Genomic DNA, 12374 nt, shown 5'->3' with positions numbered 1-12374 from the left:
CCTTGTTATCAAATTAAACAAAAACTTACATAAGAGATTAAAAAGTTTATAAGGTCGAGAAACACAAAAATTTAAGTTGTTTATCTAAGATGTTTTTAGGTCTAAAAAGATATTTTCAGAACAGTAATGCAAGTTAGGATAGAAAATAGTTTAGGTATAAAACTTTGCACTCATTTAGATAGAATAGATAATGCAGCACTTTCTCCAAATGTGCCAAATACATATGGACTAAACATTGTGAATGTAATTCTTACTTGAAAATTGTTCTTATTGTATAGAGTTTTACTATGTTAGTGTTAACATCTTTCCTTTTTATTCAAACAAAAAGAGGGAAATGTTGTGGGATATTTGTACACTGTGTGAAGGTATATTGGTGTGATTGGTGTAATAAAAAGCTGAATGGCCAATACCTAGGCAGAAGGTATAGGCAGGATTTCCAGGGAGAGAAAGGAAGAGGAGGAGCAATCAAGGCATGAGAGAGAGGCCAGGAGACACAGAGAGGAAATAGGAGGTGTAAGATGGAAAAGAGGTAATGCCACTTGATAGAATGTACATTCATATAAATGGGTTAATTTAAGATATAAGAGCTAGTTAGGAACAAGCCTAAGCTATAGGCCGAGATGTCATAATTAATAAGAAGCCTCCATGTCATTATTTAGGAGCTTGCTGGTGGGACAGAAAAAGACTCCTTACATACAAGTCTGTGTGGAGGTCAGAGGACAACTTGGGTATGACTTTCTCTCCTTCCACCACAAGGGTCCACAGGAACTAAGGTCATCAGGCTCTGCAAGATGGTTCCTTCACCTTCTGAACCATCTCACCAGCCCTGAGGGTTTTGAGTTTTCTCTCTTCAGCCCATCAAATCAGAAGGATATACAGAGAAACAGACCTTGCACCTGTCTCCTGTAAGCCCCAAACCAGGGAAGATGCTATATATACTTCTGCTTATATTCCACTGTCAGGAACTGTCCGTGTGCTTGTGCCCTCGTAGGAATGGGCAGGTGGCACCTAGGATGAGTACACTTATGTTTTTCTACCTATACTGCTGATCCTATTAAAGCATCCTGGTTCTAAAATCATTCTGAGATGCAAATTAGCATACTTATCTTCACATTTCTTAGAATAAATAATTTGTGCTCAGAACACAACACCATCACGCATGGCATGAGGGCGTGGCAACTTCTTTGACTTAAAGGAGACTGAATAGATTCTGAAGCAGATTTTCTCTTTCTAACATCTGGTGTGTATCCTCTGCTCCCTTTTGTAGCAGGAACCTTATCAGTTCTTATTAATAAAATCAAACCTGAGGCCAGTTATTGGGGTGAATGCTGGTAGATCATATGCAGAACAAGCCACAGCTATCTCACCTTGCCAATTCCTCAGCTGGTCTGGTTTCCTCAGACTGGAAGCCTCTGAGTCCTCATCTGGAATGAATCTCAGCTGAACTGCTGCTCAAAAGCCTGAATGCTTAACCAGGCTAAATGCTTAACCAGGCCAAAATGCTTCTAGTTGCTGGTCCTCACACCTTATATACCTTTCTGCTTTCTACCACACTCCCTGGGATTAAAGCCTTGCTTTCTGGGATTAAAGGCATGATGAGTCACCATGCCTGTCTGTATCCTTGAACACATGGACTTCTGCCTCTGGAATGCTAGGATTAAAGGCTTGTGCTACCACTGCCTATCCTTTATGTTTAATATTGTGGTTGCTCTGTCTCTAACCCCAGATAAGTTTATTAGCATGCACAATATTTGGGAGAATACAATATCACACCCTTTTCTTCTCATTAGAAGTTACAGAGACTAGAATCTCTGTTCCTCAAGGCATGTTATGGAAACTAGAGCATTTCTTCCTTAAAACCAGTGACCCAACAAAGGTTGCTTTTTGCTTCCTCAGAGACCTGCCTTCTAGAGGGACCTATCTCACACGCTGTTGAAAGAATCATGCACAGAGAAGCCAAAAGAAATGTAAGGATGGAGCTTACTGTTTCCCTTATTTAGTTTATCAGCATTTGAGTATACTTTGCTTCAATCAAGTTTCTCCATTCTTCATTGAACCTAAGCATAAAAATCATTTTCCTCTGCCCATGGTTTTTCATCTCTGAAGCTATGTCACATAGACTCTGATGAAATCCACATGCTGTGTTCCTTTCTTGCTAACCTGACTCTTTTCATAAGGTTATCAGCCATTGCTCTTCCTTCTGCTGAGGAAAGATATCCCACTTTTCACTCCCACGTCTTCGAAGTGTTCTTGTTTGGAACTGTGGCATCGTTTCCTGGCCTAGGAACTCTGAGGTAGTCTTGTTTGGGATGGTCTCCAGCATCTAAAGTAGTGTCTTGTTGCAGACACAAGTCTCTTCCAAAGGGAATTTCTAGCTCATGGAGGAAGCCTAACAGCAGAACCAGCATTTGGATTGTTGAGGTTTCTTGTCCCAAGGACTTTATCCCTCCAAATTAGTCACTCTTACCAGAATTGTTGAACTTTTCCACTTCCTATTGAATTTTTCTCTGTCATGAGGACAGTTGTGAACAGTCTAAATGGTACCTTCTGTTCATTGCTTTCAGTCTATATGAAGTATACACTCCCTTACATATTGGCATATGTGTGGCACCCTTCCTATTTTCCAGTGCTGATGCTGGTTTTTCCTTAACTTTATATCCACACTTCATCCACTTGACTGGGGGGTGGAGGCTGAGTGTTCAACGCCTGCACTTACCTCACCATCAGATGCAGAGGAGTGACAGTCTTACATTTAAATGCTTGTGGAAATTATATAGCCCGTGATATCAGTTTCTTTAAAACACCTTGTAAACTTTCACTTCTGCAGAACTATCATAAATCTGCCTGATTCAAAAGTTTATGCGAAGTACCCCACTCTTCCAGTTGGAAGTAGAATGCTTTTTTGCTCCACTGAATCCCTGCACTGTTGGAAGTTATTAAGAATACCCTTGATTGCAGCCAAAATTGCTTCCTCTCTGATAGGATGGACCCAGACACAGCTCACACGTGTGTCTGTTTATGGAGAAGTCCCCAGGGTTGTGCTCTCCAGAGTGTGTTGCGTGCTGAGGAATATCGGGGTGCAGACATGAGGAGTGGAGTTTCTACCCTCAAGTTGGTCAAACTCACTGGTGAGCTGACAGTCACCGAGGGAGGTGAAGATGCTGTGGGAGATCAGCCCTAAACTTTTTTCTTTACCTTTTTGTAAGGGCCTTTCCTCTGGGATTCACAACGTTGAGGGACAGGGTAAAGAATACAAGTAAAAAGTCATGTATGAGTTTTCCTTTTCAACATTCAAAATGGGTTTTTGATCCACAGAGAGAAGTCTTGAGAGAAGCATAGTGCAATCTTTATTCCAATGCAGTAAATTCTCTGACTTCTCTGTTTTCTGGAGAAGAATTTCTGGGGTAGTTACACTGTTAGGGAGGGATGGCCTGTGAAACCTGATGTAGACATGAATGGGTCAGACTTGGGCTTATGCCTGAAGAGGAATGTTGCAATATGGCAGTTTCCTCCAAGTTCATCCAATACTTTGCTGAGATCTGAGAAGGGTCTACTGTAGACAGTGGTTCCAGACATGAGTGACCTCCTTTCATCAGAAGACCAAGGGCATGACATCCCAAGAAGCAGTTTAAAGCTCTAACGATGAGAACTCGGCTTAAGGACTGGGAAAGGGTGGAACCTACCTTCACTTTCCAGCAAGTTACAAGAAGCAGGTGGGAAATGGATTTTTATGTGGGTGGCTGCTAAGAAATGAGAAATGGAATCAGCAAAAGAGGTGCCAGGCAGGGCTTCACTCAAATGGGTTTCCCATGTCCTGCTGGATAAGTCAGCTGCAGGAATGGCTGAAATGGAAGTGGAATGAAGCTGGTTGTGAGATTTCTGAGGCAGTCTTTGAACACAGTGTAAAAAATATCATCTACCAAAAGACTCCAAACATTCCAAAGCTCTACAAAGGTGCATTAATTAATTCACATCTAACTGTGATTAGATAAAACCATTTTAATAAAAAATGATGGGTTATAAAACCAGTATTGCCCTGAGAACCCTAATTACACCCACAGCAAAAAGTAAGTAGAGATGATAAGAGTTCTAAACTTGAATATTAAATATATTCAACAGGGCCTGAAGAGGGGGCTCAGCAAGTAAGAGAGCCTGCCATGCACACATTAAGACCTGGGAATACCCCAAACCCATGGTAAGACAGCTGGGGTGGGTACCATGCACTTTGAATCCCAGCTTTGTAGTCATAGAGACAGATGGATCTCTGAGGCTCACTAGTAAGTTCCAAATTAGTGAGAGACCATGTCTAAAACAACAAAAAGATGGATGGTATCCTGGAGAATACCTCCAGAGATTGACCTCTGACCTCTACTTGCACACTCACACACATGCATGCATACATACAGGCATAAACATAGCTACACACACACACACACACACACACACACACACACACACACACACACACACACACTTTGACATGTTGATCATGTCTAATAACACAAACCATACTGCCTTGACAAAAACAAAAATGTAATTCTTTGTTCTAGAAACCGAAAACAAGGGTCATGTGACTCTCTTCCCCTTAATTGGCTTTATTTAGTTTAATTAGTCTAACACGTCTATTCTGTGTCCTGGTTCAATACCCCACCTGACATTCATCTCAACGTTTCAGTAGGAGCTCACTTGCTGCTTTTACTGACACTGAGTGAAGTGTTCCTCATGTTTCCCTTCTAACCTGCAATTCCTTGAGGTTGCAGTAGTTTTCCACTGTCACCTCAGAGGCATTCCTTGTCAGTTTCCCTCTCAGTGACCTCAGTGACTGACTGCAACTCTCAGAGTTATATGAAATTCTGCAAGTGCTCCACAGACACAAGTGTTTCTTTAACCTTCTCCACAACTCATCAGAGAAGGAACTGGATTTCCACCACAACCCTCCCCTCCCTTTAATGAAAGCCCCGGGCTAGTGCACTGTTTTGGGCTACTGTGCCCTTGCCTCTGGGTCTGAAAGCTCAAATTCAGACCCTGGAAATGACACTGTGTATGAAAAGAGTGCTGGCATATTAGACCTGAGTTCTCATCTTCGATGCTCAGATAATGAGCTGGCTGTGTGTTTTTAGATAGGACACATCACTTCTCTGATCTTAAAATTCTGTTTATTTTGTCTTTAATGGAGAATTAAAAGGTATTAAGTAGTAAGATACCTTGTATATAGCACATGGCAGTAACTGCTGTTTACATTAGTACTTTATACTCTCTTTTCTATACAAAGATATTTTACATTTATTTATTTATATTGTGTATGGGTCCACACCTGCCATGGTGTGTGTGTGTGTGTGTGTGTGTGTGTGTGTGTGTGTGTGTGTGTGTGTGTGTGTATGTGTGAATATCCTGAAGGAATTAGTTCTCTCTTTCTACCTTCTGGAGTCCTGGAGATGAAAACCAAGTCATCAGGATTAGCAACAAGCACCTTTACCTACCGACCTGTCTTGCCTTCTCTTGATTGGTGGAAAGACTCGCACTTGTAGCTTGAGTTGGTGAGTATGGCAGAGTTGTGGCATTTAGGAAGGTGAGCTTCAGGACATGAAACTCTTATCTGTGCAGCAATGTGGAAGAGTCAACTGATATTTTCAAAGTGCAGAGAAGAGAGTCCCCAGTCACACATTTGCAGGGAAGAAGTTAGACAGCTACAATTGTTGATATTTTAGCTACTTTAAAATACAACTAAAAAACAGAAGGTAACCTTATTTTGTGTGCAGTGAAACTTGTTTGCTGGTAAGATCAATACATTCTTTTGGAACATGTGCCAAATCCTTGGATACAGAGTGAAAAGTACAGGCCAGTCCTCTGTTTAACAACACATATGATATTTATGAGATAGCATGAGTACTCTCATATTATTTTGCCACACTACCCTTTAAAAATATGAGACATTGTTAAATGGGGTAAAAATGCAAAACATTTTTATGTTAAGCTATTATGCTAAGGACATGCAAACATCAATGCTGATTACTGAAATATGATCTTTGTTGGTTTTGAACTGTTCTTTTTATTAACATTCATATTCTTCTAAAATCTTGAATCCCTTAGTATTTTGAGACAATATAAAGCTATATTATATATAACATCTATAGCAAATGATTGGTTTAGTGTCACTTTCTGGTATATGATCTAAGGATTATCTTCTTAGATTTTGAGCCATTTTAAAATAGCAATCGCAGTAAAACAATAGTAAGATAATTGTTTCTTTTGAATTTCTGAAATTTGGGATAACTGGTAAATATGATTTCAGCCCAGAAAAATGATATGTGCTCTCTGGAACAGACACATTTCCAGGAAGGAATGTTTTGTGAGGGGAGATGAGTGCAAATGGAATTTCTTTTGTGATGATAATGTATAGTATTAATTTCATTTCACCCTTTACTTGTCAAGATCATGGATCTGGAAAGTGAGCTGAAGTTTTCTCATGAGAACAGGAACTTTTCCTTATTTGTTCTCTGTTTAAACACCAATAGCTAAAACACTGACCAGAGTATGTCAGTGCTTAATAAGTATTATTTCTTAAAAGCATGCTGGAGATTAACTGATGGCTTATGGGGCCAGGTGGACCTGGCCCATGCTCCTGGAAGGCCTGTGGGGTGACATGACAGTTGAGAAGTTGGAACTTCCATTGTGGATTGTGATTGGGTTGGCCCAAGACTCCAGGAGAGCACAGAATGCCAAGTCTACAGAATCAGGGCAAAGGATGATGTCACTGGCTGCTCATGGGACAGAAGATGAATATACAGGCTGTTTTCAGGACAATGGTGAGCTCTGCTTTTACAATTCACCTGTTGAACAAGAATTACTGAGATTGGATTTCTGATAATACGATGTGCTTGTGAGCTCTGCATAAAAATATATGGGAATGAGATAATTTTGAAGATCAGATATAGGAAAACATCACTTAGACTGAAATACATTTATGGGTCACTAAGAGGCTGTGATTTCCTATTTTATAATATAAACAATAATTTCAGTTCCGCTGTTTTCGAGATGGGGTACTCATTAATCACAGAAAACATAACATCCCTGGTGAGACTGGGGATGTAGGTCGGTGTCCAAGTCCTCAGGCCTTCAGAGGTTCTGCTGATGTTCTTATCCAACTCCACGAAGAAGCTTGATTCAAACAGCTGGCTCTTCTACTCAAGTGGAGCGCCCAGTGACCAGATGCCACTCACAGGACCTCCTAGATCTCAACACCTTCAATGTCATAGCAATTCTCCCCTTCTGTCCCTTTTAGGTCCTTTCTGCTCCACTCAAAAGCACCTGCTATTCTGATAAACACCAAAGATTATTTCAAGGTTTCACTTTTGGAAGATGTAAGCCAAGAAGGTTGTTGACAGGAGAATCACAGACCCTGATTGCTCCTTTGAAGCAGGGTAGGAAAATACAGCCTCTGCACAGTGGCTTACAGCTGTAATCATAGCACTAGGGAGGTCGAAGCAGAAAGAGTGTCACACATTTAAGACCAACCTGGGTTGCATAGGAAATTCCAGGCCAGCCTTTCAACAAACCAAAATCCCACCTAAAACAAAACAAAATGAGCAAACAAATGAAAGGATCTAGTGCCGGGAGGTGGTGGCGCACGCCTTTAACCCCAGTACTCAGGGGGCAGAGCCAGGCAGATCTCTGTGAGTTCGAGGCCAGCCTGGGCTACAGAGTGGGGTTCCAGGAAAGGTGCAAAGCTACACAGAGAAACCCTGTCTCGAAAAACCAAAAGAAAAAAATCAGAAAGGATTTAGTAGTGCTGCACTCTACATCAGGAAGCACGAAACTGAGTAAGTAAAACAGACTTCATTTAAAAAATATTATCCTACTTTGTTAAAACTATGTATGTGTGCATTTCAATGAAAAGCAAAGCTTCCACATCAATGATGCCCTTCTCCTGGGGGGCAGGTCCCCATAACACCTGGGATAGAATCTCTTAGCCCATGTCTTTATGTATTTGAGCACAGTTTTTGTTGCTATTTCATGATTTGTCAAAATAAATTGAAATCTTGCTTTGTTTCGGAGACACAAGCTGGTTGGTCTCCAGGTCCCCATTTCACCAAGAATAACTGTAAAACTTCCTATTCTTCTGTCTCTGCACCAGTTGATGTGGGTTCTGGGGGCAGATTGCAGAACCTCATTCATGTTAGGCGAGCACTGTATCAGCTGAACGCCTCCCCAGCTGACCAAAGACTCTCAGTGATCCCCTGCTTCTTCGGAAAAGCGTTCCCTCTTTCTATACTTCTCATCTCACTCTTCCCACGCACGAATGCAGCCACATCAAGCTGCCTTGTACACAAGTACCGGCTGCTGCGTGATTTCTCTTCTCCTTCCACAGTATTTTATTGACCTGTGAATTAACCTTATTGGGGCTCAGAAGATGGCTCAGTAGTAAAGAGCACTACAGGGGACGCCAAGTTCAGTTCCCAGTGCCTACATCTGGTGCCTCACAAACATCTGGTTCCGGTAGCTGTGAAGCCCTCTTCTGGCTTCTGCAGGTACCTGTACGCATACAGTACACAAACAGACATGTAGATACACACTCATTCACATAAAATAAATTCCATCCCTGAACAAGAAGCTATTTGCAACTGAAACCTGTTGGGAAAGAGAAAATTCGTTTTCTCTATGGAGTGTCACTGAGGGTATCAACCACACTCCAGGGTGGGCCAAATGCCCAGGAGTAGTTGGCCAACACAGAACAGATGCTGTATTTCTTTGTACACCCTTTTGTTTGTTTGTTTTGGTGTTTTATCTTACTTATTTCCTTCCTTTCTTCTTTCTTTCTTTTTCAGTTTTGGTTCCACCACCTTTTTTTTTGACAGAGACAGGGAGATTGCAAAGAAGTTGGGTGATTAGGGGGAGATAAGACTGGAAAAGAGCTGGGGGGGAGGATAGGATCAGACTATATTGTATGGAGAAATTTTTCATAAAAAATTAAAAAGAATTAATTCAATTTCAATTTATCATCAATAGTATTCTCTAATGTGAAATTTAAAATAGTTTTTACACTAACCTCATCTCTTCAGAGAATCCGTTTCTGGACTCTTAATCTGCTCCAATGGAGACCTGTGCAGTAGACACAGAGATGTACTTCTCAGAAGATCCCTTGAGGAGTGTGTTCCTCCAGCCCTGGTGTCAGAGCTGTGCTGAGCATGCTCCGGCTGTTGCTGGCCTGCTTCAGTCCCCTGTGGGTTAACTCCAATGGGCTGCAATACTCCAAGGCTCAGCTCAGCCTAGCTCCTTCCTCCTCCGTTCTTCCTAATCCACTGGAAGCACTCATCTCTAGTAAAGAACGTGCATGACAATTTTCTTGTTAGCATTAGCCACTAGAGAATGCTTCTGTAACTTGTTTCGCAATATCCCTTCCCAGCCTCCTGGAGAAACGCCTTATACTTTCTGTTCCTGTTGTTTTTATTGAGGTGGGGGTACTTAGTTTGAGCTCCACCTGGCTGACCAGATTTTAAGTGCACACTAGAATAATAAATATGTGCAATATTGCCCATGTTTATTTTGTGTAATGAAAAGTGTATAGCTATTGAAGGGCCCCTTCTCATTTCCCTGTGCTCTTGCAAACCCCCATTCTATTCCCTGCTTCTGTGACTTTAGACACCTCATATACATGGAATCATGCAATATTTGCCTGTCTTTGTGAGGTGTTTGTATTAGTTACTTTTATATCACTGTGACAAAACACCATGACCAAAGCAACTTATACAAGGAAGTGTTTATTTAGCTGATGATTCCAGGGGGATAGGAGTCTGTCATGGTAGAGAAACTTGGCAGCAAGCCGCAGACTGAGGGCTTGCATCTTGAGCTGCAAACAAGAACCAGAGAAAGCAAAATGGCACATGTGAAACTCTTAAAGGTCTCTTCCAGTGACGCGTGTCTCCATCAAGGCCAGCCTTCCTTAAGCTCCCTAAGAGCACCAAATGCCCCAGACTATGGAAGTCTCACTCAATCAACCACCACGGTGTAGCGTGTTGCTTGCAACACTTTCTGGATCATGTCTTCTTTTTTGGCTCACTTTTTTGTTTTGCTGGTGTGCATTCTCTAGTAGTTTTCCTAGGAAATACATATTGGATTGTGACTGTTATGATTCTGTGTCCAAAAAAAATGGCTTTATTCACTATTACATTTGATTGATAGCTGAGTTGTTAGAGTTTCAGGGTAAAATGCCATTGTTTTTTTCCTCAGAATTTTAATGGCATTACTCAATTTTCTTTTGGTTCCAAAATTTCTGTTTATGACTTTGATGCTAATACAATTCTTGAACTTTCAGATGAACATTTGTTTCTGTTATCTTGAGGCTGCATTCTCCTCCAGTTTAGGATTATGCTTATCTATGACTACAAAGCCAGGTACTTTACACCTTCCCAGACTTAGTTACTTTCATTTTTTGCTCTTTTTCTTTTCTCTTTTGCCATTGTTAATGACTTAAAACAACAGAAAGGAAGATAGACCAAAAAAAATATTGTCATGACTAATGACATTTTATCAGAGCCTTGGTAGGAAGGCATCAGTGGTTAAAACAGCACATTTAGCCTGACATCTCAAGCAAAGGGGAGTGAGAATGCTGTTTGTTTTTTAAGCAAAGGGTGAGCTGCTGAAGCTGTGCTGTCTTTCCCTTGCTCCCTTCTCCCCCATTCCCCTACTTTGCCTCCCCTACGCACCAGCTTTACATGCTGTACCTGGTCTAATGTTTACAAAGTTGTCATATTGGTGCCTTTGACTCTACATCACATTGGCTGGATGTTAAAGGTAGTCCTGTTATGTCCCAATAGAATTCCTGTGCAGGCTGTGGCAGGAAGTAAACAAACTATTGTCACCAGCAAGCAAGTGCCACAGTCAGGTTTATAATGAGTTATCTACCTGGGAGTTTAAGATGCACATCCAAGACGCCCATCTTTAGGAGTGTTGAGAGCTGAAGGTCTCTCTGGGAAACAGAAACAGGAGTCAATGAAAGCATACTCATGGTAATTCTTGCTTATCATCACTTTTTCTTGTGGGAATGGAGATGTAGTAAAAGTAGAGTCTTTGGGGTTGAAACAATGAATAAGGATTCCCAAGGTAAGGGGCAGAAGTGAGTTCTTGTGAATCAGGATTCTCTCCATCTTTCAGAGTTAGACAGGGTTTGTAAATGGATCCTGTCAGGACTGTGTGCTCAACTCTGTGAATTGTGAGAAATAGAACCCAAATCTAATTTCTTGTCCTATGTGTTGTAGTGACAAGAGCATATACTAGACAGAACTGTGAATCTTTGGGTTCCTGTTGATTGGTTCATTTTACTCTTGTGCCAGTGGTGGTGAGCTGCTATACTTTAAAAGCCTTGTCATTTCAGGTAGGTGACTTTACATAAGACATATGGTTGTTATTTGTAGTATGGAAAAGGTACGATTTTCTTTAGTGTTGAAATAAATGGATTCCTGTATGTATAACCAAGAATACCCCAGTTCTTATGTCTGGGAAAGTTCTGGGGCCATATTTCCTTCGATACATCTACCAGACAAGCAGGGTTTCATTGAATTGTGTGTTCAGATGGGTTTGAATTGTCTCCTTACACTGAGTTCTCAAATTAAGGGTAGTCCACGCAAGGTGGTGTGAGGGCCGCAGAAGAAGGGAGGATTTCATAGCTGGCGTGAACTGCAGTAAAGAAAAGACAACCCGAGTTCACGAATAAGAACTGACAGATGAGGCAAACATTGGTCTTAGTGGCATCAACAACATGTAACTTGAGATTGGCAATGGAGGGCTGTCCCTGAGAACTGGCACCAGGCAGTATGGATCCAGACATGAGAATTCACATGGGCAAGCTCACTCATCCAAATACACCTTGTCTATCCCAAAGATACTAGAATGTTCAGAGACACACGATATTGGGAAAAGTGGTCTTTTGGTTTGCTCCAGAGGCATCACCATGTGCACAGATGTTTCCATTTAACAGAATCGCCACTTGACAGAAAGACTCATTTGTTATAACTTAACAAGTGACAGAAAACTCGGCAGAGCTTCAGATGGCTAATTTCAGAGAAAAACAATGAGGCAGTGACTAGTTGTGTTCTTGTTAAACTCTGATGTCTAAAATAGCTGGGAAAGCTTATGATCATTACAGAGTGGTGGCCCATTGGAATTCAGTTTGGCTGCTGTGGAGTTTCTGAAGATCTCTGTCACAGGATGCCTGTTCTAGGTCAGATACAAAACTGAAGGATGCTGGCTCCGACTGTAAGCTCTTCCTCATAAGGGCAAATGATGAAGGGTTGACCAGCAGAAGACCCACAAGGTGCCCGCATGCTTCAGGCTCATTCACACTAGTGTTGGCTTTCTGCACCAGCTAAGCAAACCAG

This window comes from Peromyscus maniculatus, chromosome 2, assembly GCF_049852395.1.
Source record: "Peromyscus maniculatus bairdii isolate BWxNUB_F1_BW_parent chromosome 2, HU_Pman_BW_mat_3.1, whole genome shotgun sequence".
Classification (NCBI taxonomy): Eukaryota; Metazoa; Chordata; class Mammalia; order Rodentia; family Cricetidae; genus Peromyscus; species Peromyscus maniculatus.
The sequence above is the reverse complement of the archived record's forward strand: the minus strand, read 5'-3'. Positions refer to the sequence as shown.